General features: G+C 34.5%; 1 protein-coding gene across 1 annotated transcript in view; it reads right to left on the bottom strand.

The window, feature by feature from the left end:
* Positions 1-12,113, bottom strand: part of CDH18 (cadherin 18) — a 287,897-nt gene that overhangs the window by 181,462 nt on the left and 94,322 nt on the right. The window lies entirely within an intron of this gene.

The raw sequence follows: 12,113 nt of genomic DNA, 5'->3' as shown, positions 1-12,113 counted from the left end.
ACACTAATTGCCTGCTACATGTGACTCACTGAACTTCAACAAAATACTCCCTCGGGTTGAAAAACTGTCACAGACCATCACAAGAATCCAGAAGGTGTTCAAGCTGTTTAGTTAGTAAAATAAACAGAAAACAAGATGACTGATAAAATATATAAAATTGAAAGTTAGTCCATGCTCAGAGATCAGACTGGCACAATCAATTATGAGTGAGAGTATCACTTGGCTCAATCATAGCTTGCATGGATTTTGATTAGCCTGCAGATAATCTATGGTGCAGTCTTTATATACAGGCAAGACAGACACTCAAGCGTGGGAGTGACACTACACATAATCCTAGCAGCCTTGTAAGGAAAGGTGTGAGGAAGAAAAGACGGTGGCAAAAAGTACAGAGGAGAAAAGGTTTTGATTTTCAAATGAAATGTTGCAGACAGGGACTTAGGTTTTAGTACAATTGAAAAATAAAGGAAAACTTGGGAAAGATTACTGGAAGACAAAAAAAGGTTTGCTAGAAAAAAAAAGTTGACTGACATTAGCTTATTGAAAACATAAAACTGTGTAGCAGGTTCTGCTGCCTTTTTATATGTGTGCATTTCAAAATGTTTAGAAAAATTATACTGATTGAAGATTATAGCCACTCCACCTTGTAAAAATATTAGATGAATCACTTTCTCATTCCATTAAGTTCACCCCTGTGAATCGGCGCAAACCGAAATGGGGATCTAAGTGAATCACAAAGTGGTTGATACGACAATATAAAATTATTTTAAAAACTGCGTATAAATAATCAGCCATCACATAATTCTTTTACACAATTGGTAAAATGTTTATACTGAGTAGGAAATGAATAAAAAAATCACATGAGACAGAGCGAGGTGCTTTCCCATCAATATGCTTCTCTATAAATTAGGGTTAATAATAACGCTTACTTCACCAGTTAGGCAAGTAGTATATTGAACAAGAATCAGGAACTCATTTTAATCATCTAGCAAGTAAAAATTAAACTTTGTAATACTTTTTGAAAGCAAAGGTTCATTTTCCACTGACTTAAATAAGTGACTTAAAACTCTCATTACATAGAAAAAAAGAGAAATGTCATCCTAGTTCCAATATATAAAGAGCACTGAAAAATCAGAAGGCATAGGTCTTGTCCTCCCCTTTTTTCTGATAACTGACTTACTATATGTACTTATGCGAACCATCTAATCTCTTCAAGGCTCAATGATCTCATTTACTAAAATTTGTGACTTAAATATTTTAATAGTCTTTCTAGTTTATTTAATAAATTGTTTGGATTATCTTATATTGAAGTTTTCCTTCTTAATTATCAAAATATTCTTAACTTTTAAGTAACAAATTTCAAAATAAGGCACTTTAGTCTTTCTTCTTAGAAGTAAAGATACATATATAGAAGGTGTTAATCTTAATACTTTCACACCACTTGGTGTGATTGTTAAATGGAATTAACATCTTTGCTTTTTATGCTAAGTTGCTTAACAAAGCATAATTCATGAGTAGAAGGTGAAGACAGTGGCTTCTGTAATACATTACAGAAATATAGAATGAGTGCTGTTGTTTTTACAATAATGATCTCGTGTGGCACTCAAAAAGTGTATAAATTCATTTGAATCTATATATATATTACATGTTTATGAATCTCTATTATGAAAATTATGAAAAGTGATAAATAAAGCTCTGTAGAATGAAAGAACAAATATAAACATCATTATTGTACTTTTGAAAGTAGTTTCATTTACTATATGAGAGGACAGACTCCACATATGAAAATGTTCTGCTCTGCTTCCTTCAGGAAATCCATCCCTGCATAGGTTAGAAAGAATTAAAATGTAAATAATAAAACCACTGGTTGAGACTAACACTATAGAAATACATTATAGATTTTTGCCATTTCTTGACTAAGGAGCATTTAAACACCCTTCCTGTTTTCACTTCAATATGTGAATTCTGATTACCAGACCCCTAACATTCACCTCTAAACACCTGGGGACCAGATACTTTTAACTTTTTAATTTGAAGTTGCATCTGTGACACACACATGTTAATCTCATGCTCCGACACCCTGGAACAGATGATGGACAGATGTAGGGAAAGGTGAGAAATGTTTCATAGCAGTGGTGAGGGTCTCAATGCCCGGATGTAGTGGTGGTCAGTGCAGCAGCTGTGATGGGCAGAGGTGAGTGGCAGCTACACAAATTGAGTCATTCTAACGACACAGTTTCAGTGGCAAGTGCTTGACATTGGTTCTCTCTGCCTCACTTCTATTTGTTTCTACTCCTCTACAAATCTAATTCTTCAGGCCCCTCATCAATTTTGATGGCTATATCATATTCTTCCAAATAAATGTATTTGCTGCTTTCCATGGCCAAGCTGACTTTTGTTGGCCAAGAACCTTTTCCATAAAAATCATTATTGTCATAAAACTCAAAAACAGGGAGAAGTATTTCCAAATAAAGGATTACTTGGAATAATGTGTAATGTCGACCTCTCCCCTCTACTCAGTACTTAGTCTCGGTGATGCAACATTGCGGCCAGAGATCAGTCCTCTTGCTTCTGTGACTATCCCCTCTTCAGTAACAGAATGAGTGACACTGTACTTGGTCAGAAACATGACCCCAAATGTTCATTCTGTAGAAAACTATCACATTTTTATGAGCATTTTATTCTCTGAGTTTCAAAATTCTCATTTATGAATAAAGATTTTTATTGAATTATTGTTAAGCATGTTCAGCTATGTGATTCTTTGAATTTATGATTTAATAACTATGCTTCATTTATAAATGACTTTTCTTACACTGAGTTACTTACATCATCCAAGATTGAATATCAGCCATTTATAACTCTTCAGTACAGTCTTTCTGTCAGAGAGCACTGAAGAAACACGATTCTCAGAAAAAGGTTTTCCATTTACCCCAAAGGGTTGATTGTAACTTGATCCTTTGACTGAATTTTCTTACCAATGTGTTCTTAGATTATACATTTGAGACTCCAAAGTGTTCTAGAGAATGTCTTATGTTTGCTTTTTAAAGAAGTTTCCTTTGTTTCTTTTCTTGTTTTGAAAATGTCTTTATTAAAAATACTTTGTCAATTTTATTTCATGAATGTGTCATTCCATTTTCCATATGTGTGGGGTGACATATTATTTTACATATTGAAAAAGCTTAGAGTTATAATTGCCGCAAATTTCTGAACACTAGTATTATACATTATTGGTTGGAATTTATCTGACTTTGCATAAAGCATGCTTAGTTTAAATAGAAAATGTCGAAAGAAGACAGTATGATGGGAAGTCCGTATTTTTTGGAAGCACTTTCATGGTGAGATATATGAGGATACCTAGTATGGAGAAGTGCATGTCAATGGGAGTGTGTTGCTTCATGCACAACTGTCAAATCTGTAGATCCATCAGATGAGAGGCTGTTCTTCATGAGGACATGACTCACCTTGAAAAGAATGAAACTTAACTTTTCCTTGATGAATTATTAAAATCCATCATACTGTCAGGAAGACTTAAACATAAGGAAATTTAAATTATGCTTGAATTCTGATGTGCTTATATGTAAGGTGAAAGTTTCAAATCCTTAACGGAAGCCAATTTTTCAGTTTAATACATAATTATTTATGATTTATCCGCATTATGCATGTATGTATGTATTTGCTTACATACGTTCAAGAACGTGTTCTAAAACTTTCAAGTTATCCTTTGGATTGGTGATTACGAGCCCAGCAACCACTGCTTGCAAGATGCACTCTCAGGTATTTGTCTGACTCAGAATCTGTGGTTTCCATCATTTTCAGATCCAGTGATGAACAATATCAGTATCATTTGCTTGTTCCAGATCAAGTTCTGGTTCAATTTCCAATGATACTGACTCTGAATTTTTGTTTTACCTTCTTGGCCTTTACTCTTTATTTTTAACATTTTCTCCTTAAGTTTGTATTTTTCCCCTCTCAATTGATAATTTATATGTTTAATAATTAATTAAATTTGTCTCCATCAGTGTCAGTTGGATTAAATAATTCTTGCTTACAGTCAAATTCCAATACTCGAATACCACGTGGAGTTGTAGAAGGCTTCACCTAAATTTGATGCAATTTGACTCCCAGGTTGATTTCCAAATCAATATTTTCACTTTCAGTCTGAGCATTCTGGGACATTCCCATAGCACAAAGACTTGGATATAATAAATTGCATTTGATTAAAAAATATATATATATATTTACATATATTTAATTACATTATAATGTGGCTTTCTCTAAAATATAATGAAATATCTAAACAATAACAAGTCAATTAGGTACCATTAAGTTTTGCATATTTCATTTTTCTGCTGAAAATATCCATTTAAATTTCATGGAGACAGTGATGAAAACGTCACATGCGTTGCTCCTGAATGGCTCATTCAATGCTGTTTTTCTTAAGAGCCTTACTATCCAAACTCTATTAAGTAAAACCTATCCTCTGAGACCCAGGCTATATTTCTCCACAAAGACTTCTATGTTTTAGAGACAATTCTCTTCGGGTCTTCTGTGTTCTTCACATCTGGGAGAGGTGTTGACAGGTTTGTTTCATGCTATCTTTTCAAGGATGTATGTGTGGCAAACAGCCTTGGAAGAAAGATAGAACCGCCCTTGCAGGCCGAGGGCAGGCTTGTTTTTTGACAGGGTAATATCTCCTTCTAGGACAAAGGCTGGAGATGTGCTAGCAGACTCCATACAAAACTGGGAATTCCAAAATGCAGGTTTCCTTCGCTATGACCCACATGTGCTGCGTGTGTGGCCTATACCTGGGCTTCTTGGTGCTGCCCAGGGGGTGTGAGGAGCAAGGGGAACTTGTGCTGCCTACTGAGCTATGGGTAGAGAGTCTCTAGTCTCTGAACCAGAGTCTCATATTCTCTGCCAGCACCTATTGATCTCCGGCAGCCTAAGTAAGTAGCTTGAAAGTAAGAGGAAATCTCAAATCCCTCATTTAAAATTCTGGATATCATAGTTCAATGTAACTGCTTGCTCCTCTAAATTACCATAGAATTTATCAAGTTCTTTCTGAATATTGCAGACCAGCATTCTATTTATACAGGTACTATTTAATGTGTTCTCTGTGTCACATTGTTTGCAGTTCTCACACCATGTCTATGTATTTTCCATCTCCATTATTGGCTAGTGAAGTACCTTCCATATTGTCTCCACTAAGTAAACATTTGTTGAATGTAGTAATAAATAAATGGGAAACAGACAGATTAATTCAGGGTTTGTACAGCAAGAGTAGTGTTCAAATGCCAAGTTTCAATTTAGGATATATAATTGTAAGAACATTCTTACAGAAAAACGTCTTTAAAGCATCCTTTGATTTGTTTAACTTTATACTTTGTTTTTCACTTAAAAGCCTGTCACAGTCAAAGAAACATAAGTACTGGAAAACAAATAAAGTTACATTTTATCAATAAAACCCTGCTTTCTCACTATGGTGCTTCTAACACAGAGGAAATTAGAAATTAAGGAAGCCATTCAAAATATCGAGTCACACGTGCATTAGTAACTTCACAGTGGCATCTATTCTGTGCCATCCTTAGTCATAGCTTACTCATTATATCGTGTAAAATATGCATGAACATTTCTACCATGTTAACTAAAAATATGAAAATAATACAGAACATTCATATTGCCACTGTTCTTCTGTCTCAAGATATACTCCATCATTATTAGATTAATGTAAATATATTTATATAGAGTTGAGTTTAATTTTAATATTTTACATATCCTTGAAGTTACACATATAAGGAGGACAAGCAATGTCCTGAAGGCATATGCAAATGTATGATATTAACAATACTGATCAAATTGGCTATAATAGCCAATATCACAGTATTACTTTCAATTTTCATGTTGCTGATTCCAATCTTCATAATGGGCAGTGGACATCAATCAAAAAATAAGAAAACAAACATATAAAAGGAGTTTGATAGTAGCAAAAGCAATGTTTCCTTATTTATCTTATATGTCAGAGTGACAAATAGGTATTTTTAAATTCTTCATGTCTTCCAAAGTATTTCCAGCTATCACACTATTTTTATGCTTTGCTTATGTTCTTGAAATATAACATAAGCAGAATATAGCCACACAAACACACACACATATCCATCTCACATATTGGACTTGCTGAAATAAATTCTAAGATAGTTATTTCGTTTGATTTGAAAAATCAAAAAATACTAACGGAATCCTACTGGAGTAAAGGCTCCTAGTGTCCTCACTGATTTCGGTCACTGAACAGCCTATGCATCTGGCCTATACTCCACTTCCCCAGAATAAAGACCACATTTCCTAGCCTTACTTGGAGTTGAATATTCCCCGATGACTAAGTTCTAGTCAGTGGCATACAGGCAAAAGTGCTGTCTGTTAACTTTCCAGGAAATTTCCTTAGGAGACTGTTGACATGCATCTTGTCTGTCCTTTCTCCTTCCTCTGTCTTCCCACAGGAATTGGGAATGTGTGCCTAGAGCTCCCTTTTGGACCTTGAGAGTGAGTGTCAGAGCCTGGGGAGAGAGGAACCAAGCAGCTGTATCCCAGAGGGCCCTGCAGAGCAGCTGTTGCATGAGCCCTGTGCTGCTTTCCTCTGAGTTAAGAGAAAAAATATTTCAGTCTTGTTAAAGTCACAGTCATTTTGTGTTCTGTTACTCAGACCTAAACTTAACCCTAATTTAACAACCATTAAGCGAAACAGTATATTCTCCACGGTTTTGGATTTGGGGTAGGGTTTGGGAAATAAAGTACAGGGGAAGGAAAGGGAAATCGGAATGAAAAACCTGGAAAGCTGATGGATGGCACTCTATTATAAATTCCAGAGAACTTACTTTTGGTGATTGTCTTCTCTGCAACTTTCATCACGAATATTAAAATGTGCAGATCTTGCTTTTCTCTCTTCCCCCTGAAGTCAGAAGTCATGCCTTATGCTATGCCTGTCTCATTGGCAGCACACATTATGCAATGCAAAGGGAAGGGGCAACACTTGTCCAAAGGTCTCCTTCAATGCCTTTCCCTTTGATAGTTGTCCTCTAGCTACATATAACACACCCCCTACTTGAAATTCCTGTGTTGACATCACCTCCAGGACAGACTCAAAAAAACATTCATGTGAAATTCATGGCTTTTCAATATTTAGCACCTTTCCAATCCCTCACCCAGGCAACACCATGACCTGCTCATATTTTAACATGCTCACTGTCTCTTGGCTATACTCTGCTCTTGCTAACCTCTATGCCTCTGTTTAAGCTTTTTCTTCTCAATAGAAAGCACAGTTCTTTGTTTTCATGATCAAAAAATCACCAGTCTCCCAAGCAAGAACTGAGAGCCCATCCACTATGTTCCCAAAGTCCCCTGGACTCTCATTATCATGAACAAATTGAGAAAATACAACATCAGAATAGACCACTTTGGCATATATATTAAGTTAAAAGCACTTGAAAAACACCAGAACCAAAAGGGCACTTAGACCTTCCTAAAATTAGGAGATAAAACTCTCATATAAAAGATGTTCTCCTTATACAACAGGGAATGAAAGATTCTTTCACCAGGAATGGTTAAGGCCAAAAGAAATCTGCACAAAGAAACATTGCTAAACTAACTCTTATCCTTGTAGTCACTTCTTCAGCCAATTAACCAGCCCAAATCCCTTTGCCCTGTCACTTTTTCACAGCTTACCACTCTCTTTGTCCAACTCATCAGTGTCTGGCTTAAACTGCTTCTTTGGGTCTTCATTTCCTTATGAGGGCACCGTGTCATGTAAAATTATATTAAATATGTTCATATGCTCTTGTCTTGTTAATCTTTCTTATTACAGGAGCCCCAGTCAAGAACATAAAAGGTAAAAGGAAATTTTTACTCCCATAAATACAACTATAAAGTCATATTTATCACATGGCTTATGCATTTCTTTGTATGTCTTCCAAACTAGAAAGTAACCTCCTGCCAGAATTTAACTTTTATGTTTTATCTTAATAACAACACAGTCTTGTGCTCATAGTTAAGACTCAGTTCAATGAACAAATAAAACTAATTTGTGCTTGTATCAGTTCCGAGTGTCCCACTTTTTAGTAATGTGACCTTTGCCAAATTTTCTCATATATAAAATAGGTCTGATAACCTCATGACATCTGCAGAGAATTAATAATAGTTATGAACACAGTCAAGGGTACTTGACTCAGTCAAAATCTACCACCACTGCTGCGAAATAAAAATCAACATATGTATTTTAAAAGAGCAGCATTCTCTTTACATGAAATATTGTGTCATATGCAAAATTTGAATGCATTAGAATAATTTCCCATGATCTGAATATAAGAAAATATTTTAATTATAATCTGGATTTTATATTTCCTGAAAGAAATTAAAGCTAAACATTAAGAAACAGAGTATTTGCCTAATGTCTTGATAATGAGTGTGTAGTACTTGTGTACCTTTTCTTAGAGCTCTGGTTTTCTGTTCCTGTAATGTACAATGTATTGTGTAATTAAAAATGTTGCCCATATGTTTTGAAAGGCTTTTGAAAGCATACATTTTAGAAAGTAAAAACATAAATGCCCCAAACTGATGCATACAGAAAAAGATGCTCCATAGTAGAAGCATCCTAAATTCCATCCTACAATGGAATTGAAAAATTTAGCTTTTCTCTAGTATATTTCCTTCAACCACTTCAATAGTAAACTGATTTATCTTCTATAAAAAGTAGGAATATAATTCTTTCTTCTGGAGTATTTTAGTTTCTTTTATTTACAAAGAAACTCGTTGGCTAAATTAAAATATATCACATCTTAGTTCCAGTTTGTAAGAAAAGTGTAAACATTTTTAGTATGCTATTTATATGCCAAAGTTTCATGTAAAGTATGGAGTCAAACCCACTTTGAATTTAAAATAGTGTTACAGATAGTTTTCCATAAAACATGTAAGTCTATGGGAGCGTTGGTATTGTTTAATTAACTCTAAGATACTGCACTTTTGAAATTTAATTAATGAGAAAATTTGATAAAGTGTTCCAAACAGAAAAGGCATGTATGGTGTTTATAGATATAATATTATCATATGTAATCTTATCAAATGATCTGATGATTAATAGAATTTTATATTTCTATTTAGGTTCAAATTTACCTTCAACTCTTACAATTATACACTTGCCATTATAGTCAACTCTTACACAACCGTGTAAGCCTGTTGTATCTGCCTAGCAACACTTTAACCTTAAGCCTCTCCCACTGTATGCTACCCCATGATGAAGACAGTCAAACAGCACCGGTGTCACCACATGAGAACTAGCATGATACTGAAGTAAGTTACAGCCCCGGAGTAGTAGAGGCATCTTAGAAGAGACTGAAGTAGAGAAGGGTGTGGGGCATGGGGCTCAGCACAGGACAATCAACATCTAGCATGAAAAGCGGAGGGTTTGTGAGAGCATGGATGGGCCTGCAGAGTACTGTGCTAAGTGAAATAAGCCAGAAGACAAATACCACATGATTTATTATATGTACAATCTAACGAACAAAATGAACACACAACTAAAATAGAAACAGACTCATCGATACAGAGAACAGACTTGACAACCGTCAGAGTGGAGAGGGGGTTGGGGGGCTGGGTAAAAAAGGTGAAGGGATTAACCAAACCAAAAAAATAAAACAAAACAGGAAACTCATAGACACAAACAACAGCATGGTGACGACCAGAGGGGAAGGGGGTGGGAACAGGTAGGAGGAGGGTGAAGGGGGATAAACGGTGACTGAAGGAGACTTGCCTATGGGTGGTGAACACACAATATACAGGTGATGTGTTATAGAATTGTACAATTGGAACCTATAGAATTTTATTAACCACTGTGGCCCTGATAAATTCAATAAAAATTTTATAAAAAGAAATAAAAGAACTACGCAGTGTGGTGAGGGGGTGGGGGTAGGTGGGGAAGCCAAGAGAACAAAGTATTTTAGGGGAGAAATAATCACACCGCTAACTACACCAGTGTCTTTATTTATACAAGACCCAGATACCACAACTGATCTTTTACGCTGAATTTATCTTAATATATATTTACAGAGGTAACAGAAATTAGCATTTTAAACATACATTAAATGACATATAATGCGCTATCTGCTTACAGCCACCGTCTCATTTAAATTGTTTTATGATCTTGCTCTACTTGCAGATACTGAGACTCACAGCACTGAACCGGCTTTCCTGAGAGAGGAGACGTAAAGCCAGTGCTCTTCGAGCTCAACATCTTCCTCTAACACGGGGTTTCAATAGGTTTGAATCATTACGCTTCTGTCTCCATGCCACGGATCCTTGAGAGGAAGCTATGTGACATCTCAAAGTTTCAGTTTCCTGGACGTAAAACGAGTGTGACAGCCGTGCTTACCCCATAAACTGTAGTAAGTATTAAGAACTCTTTCTGATTCACATGCCCTTGAAATGTGCTAATAAGTAACTACTTTATTCTGTTATATAGATATCTCATTTCAGCAACTGACTCATTTACTTTTATTACATGTTATCTTTTTTATCCACAAAATTTAAAGATAAATATAAGGAATGCTTTTTCTTTATTATATCTAGTGCACTATCCTAAAATTCAAAAGTAAGGTATGCACTATGACAATCAGCTCTACAAATGTTTAGAATAAATGCGTTTTTTTCTTCCACATTACCGTTATCTATATTTCTACCAGCTTAGAAAAATGAAAGTCATACATATTTAAATGTCTTCAAATGGCTTCAATCAGGAAAAGAGTCTGATTCTCCTACCCTTGCAAACTGGCATAAAATCCAGGAATAGCCTCTACAGAGGTGATTTATTAAAATAGCAGAGTTTTTCTTTATAGATATTGATTTATGGTAAGTAAAAAACATATAGGGAAATTGTAGAGGAACTTCATCAACTATTTTGCTATCAGTCTCTCAAACTCATAGAAGAACATTTAACCCAAATATTTTTTCAAGGTGTTACTAAATTAATAGAATGAGACACGTTAAATATCTAACTTTTTGGAGGGAGCTTAGAAAATAAACTTTTACTTTTACTATCAGAAAACTCACTGAGTTTTTATTTGCAAATTGATGTTCATTATTTCCAGTTTTTGCATTATCCTGTTTATGCTATTTTATAGCTCTTAACAATTAGAGAATAAAGTAGGTAATATGTTCACATAATATAATTATTCAAAAAAATGAATATAAGCAAGATTCTCCCAATTGTAATAAAGTCCCTGTGGACATTCCAGTTACCTCTTATTGGCTACTAAAGTATAACTGTTGAATCATGGTGAAAACAAAGCAACAAAACTGTGTAGCGTCCTACAGTGTATTATTAGACAGTGTGGGTAAGTTTACCAGGGGCGTTAGCCACATTATTAATCTAATCGCTACCTTGCCATACCCTAAAAAGAAAGACTTGTCAGCTGGTATGTCTTTACTGGGAATATTTTCACTTTCCAAATAATTAAATACGTATTCCCTAGGTCTAGATTTTTATCCTGAAAACATTATTATGATGTTATTATTTGTTCTTATTATAAAAGTTTTACCTGTTCGTGATTAGAAAATAAAAACAATAAATTCAGTATAAAGAAAAAAGCAAAGAAACAAAGTAAAACAAAGACTCCCCTTTCTTCCCTTGACTCTAAGTTCTAGTTTCCATATATAAAGATTAATATGCATATATATATTCCTGAATATTAAAAATAATAATATCTATATCAAGCAAATAGAGTTGAAGAAAGGAAATGAAGAAAGCTACATTGATAATTTTATTACACTAAAAAGATCATGTCATATTAGTATTTTGTAATTGCTTTTGCCATAATAATAAATCCATTTTATGTTGACTATAGACCTAACATTATTTTTAACTGACGTATATCACACAACTGTAAAAATGTATAATAATTTAAATGCTCAATATCTTTCTCATGAACATATAGACAATGTATCCTCAAAAAGCATATACTCTTTCAAATTAGTAGACAACAGGCCTCTTTTATCTCAAAAGATTAATTAAAACCTGAATATTTAAACCCAAGAGAAAATCAGGGTTTTACTTTATTAGCTGATAGAATATTGTT

This window comes from Miniopterus natalensis, chromosome 3 (genome assembly GCF_054644295.1).
Source record: "Miniopterus natalensis isolate mMinNat1 chromosome 3, mMinNat1.hap1, whole genome shotgun sequence".
NCBI lineage: Eukaryota > Metazoa > Chordata > Mammalia > Chiroptera > Miniopteridae > Miniopterus > Miniopterus natalensis.
Note: the sequence above shows the minus strand (reverse complement) of the source record. Positions and strands in the feature narration are given on the sequence as shown.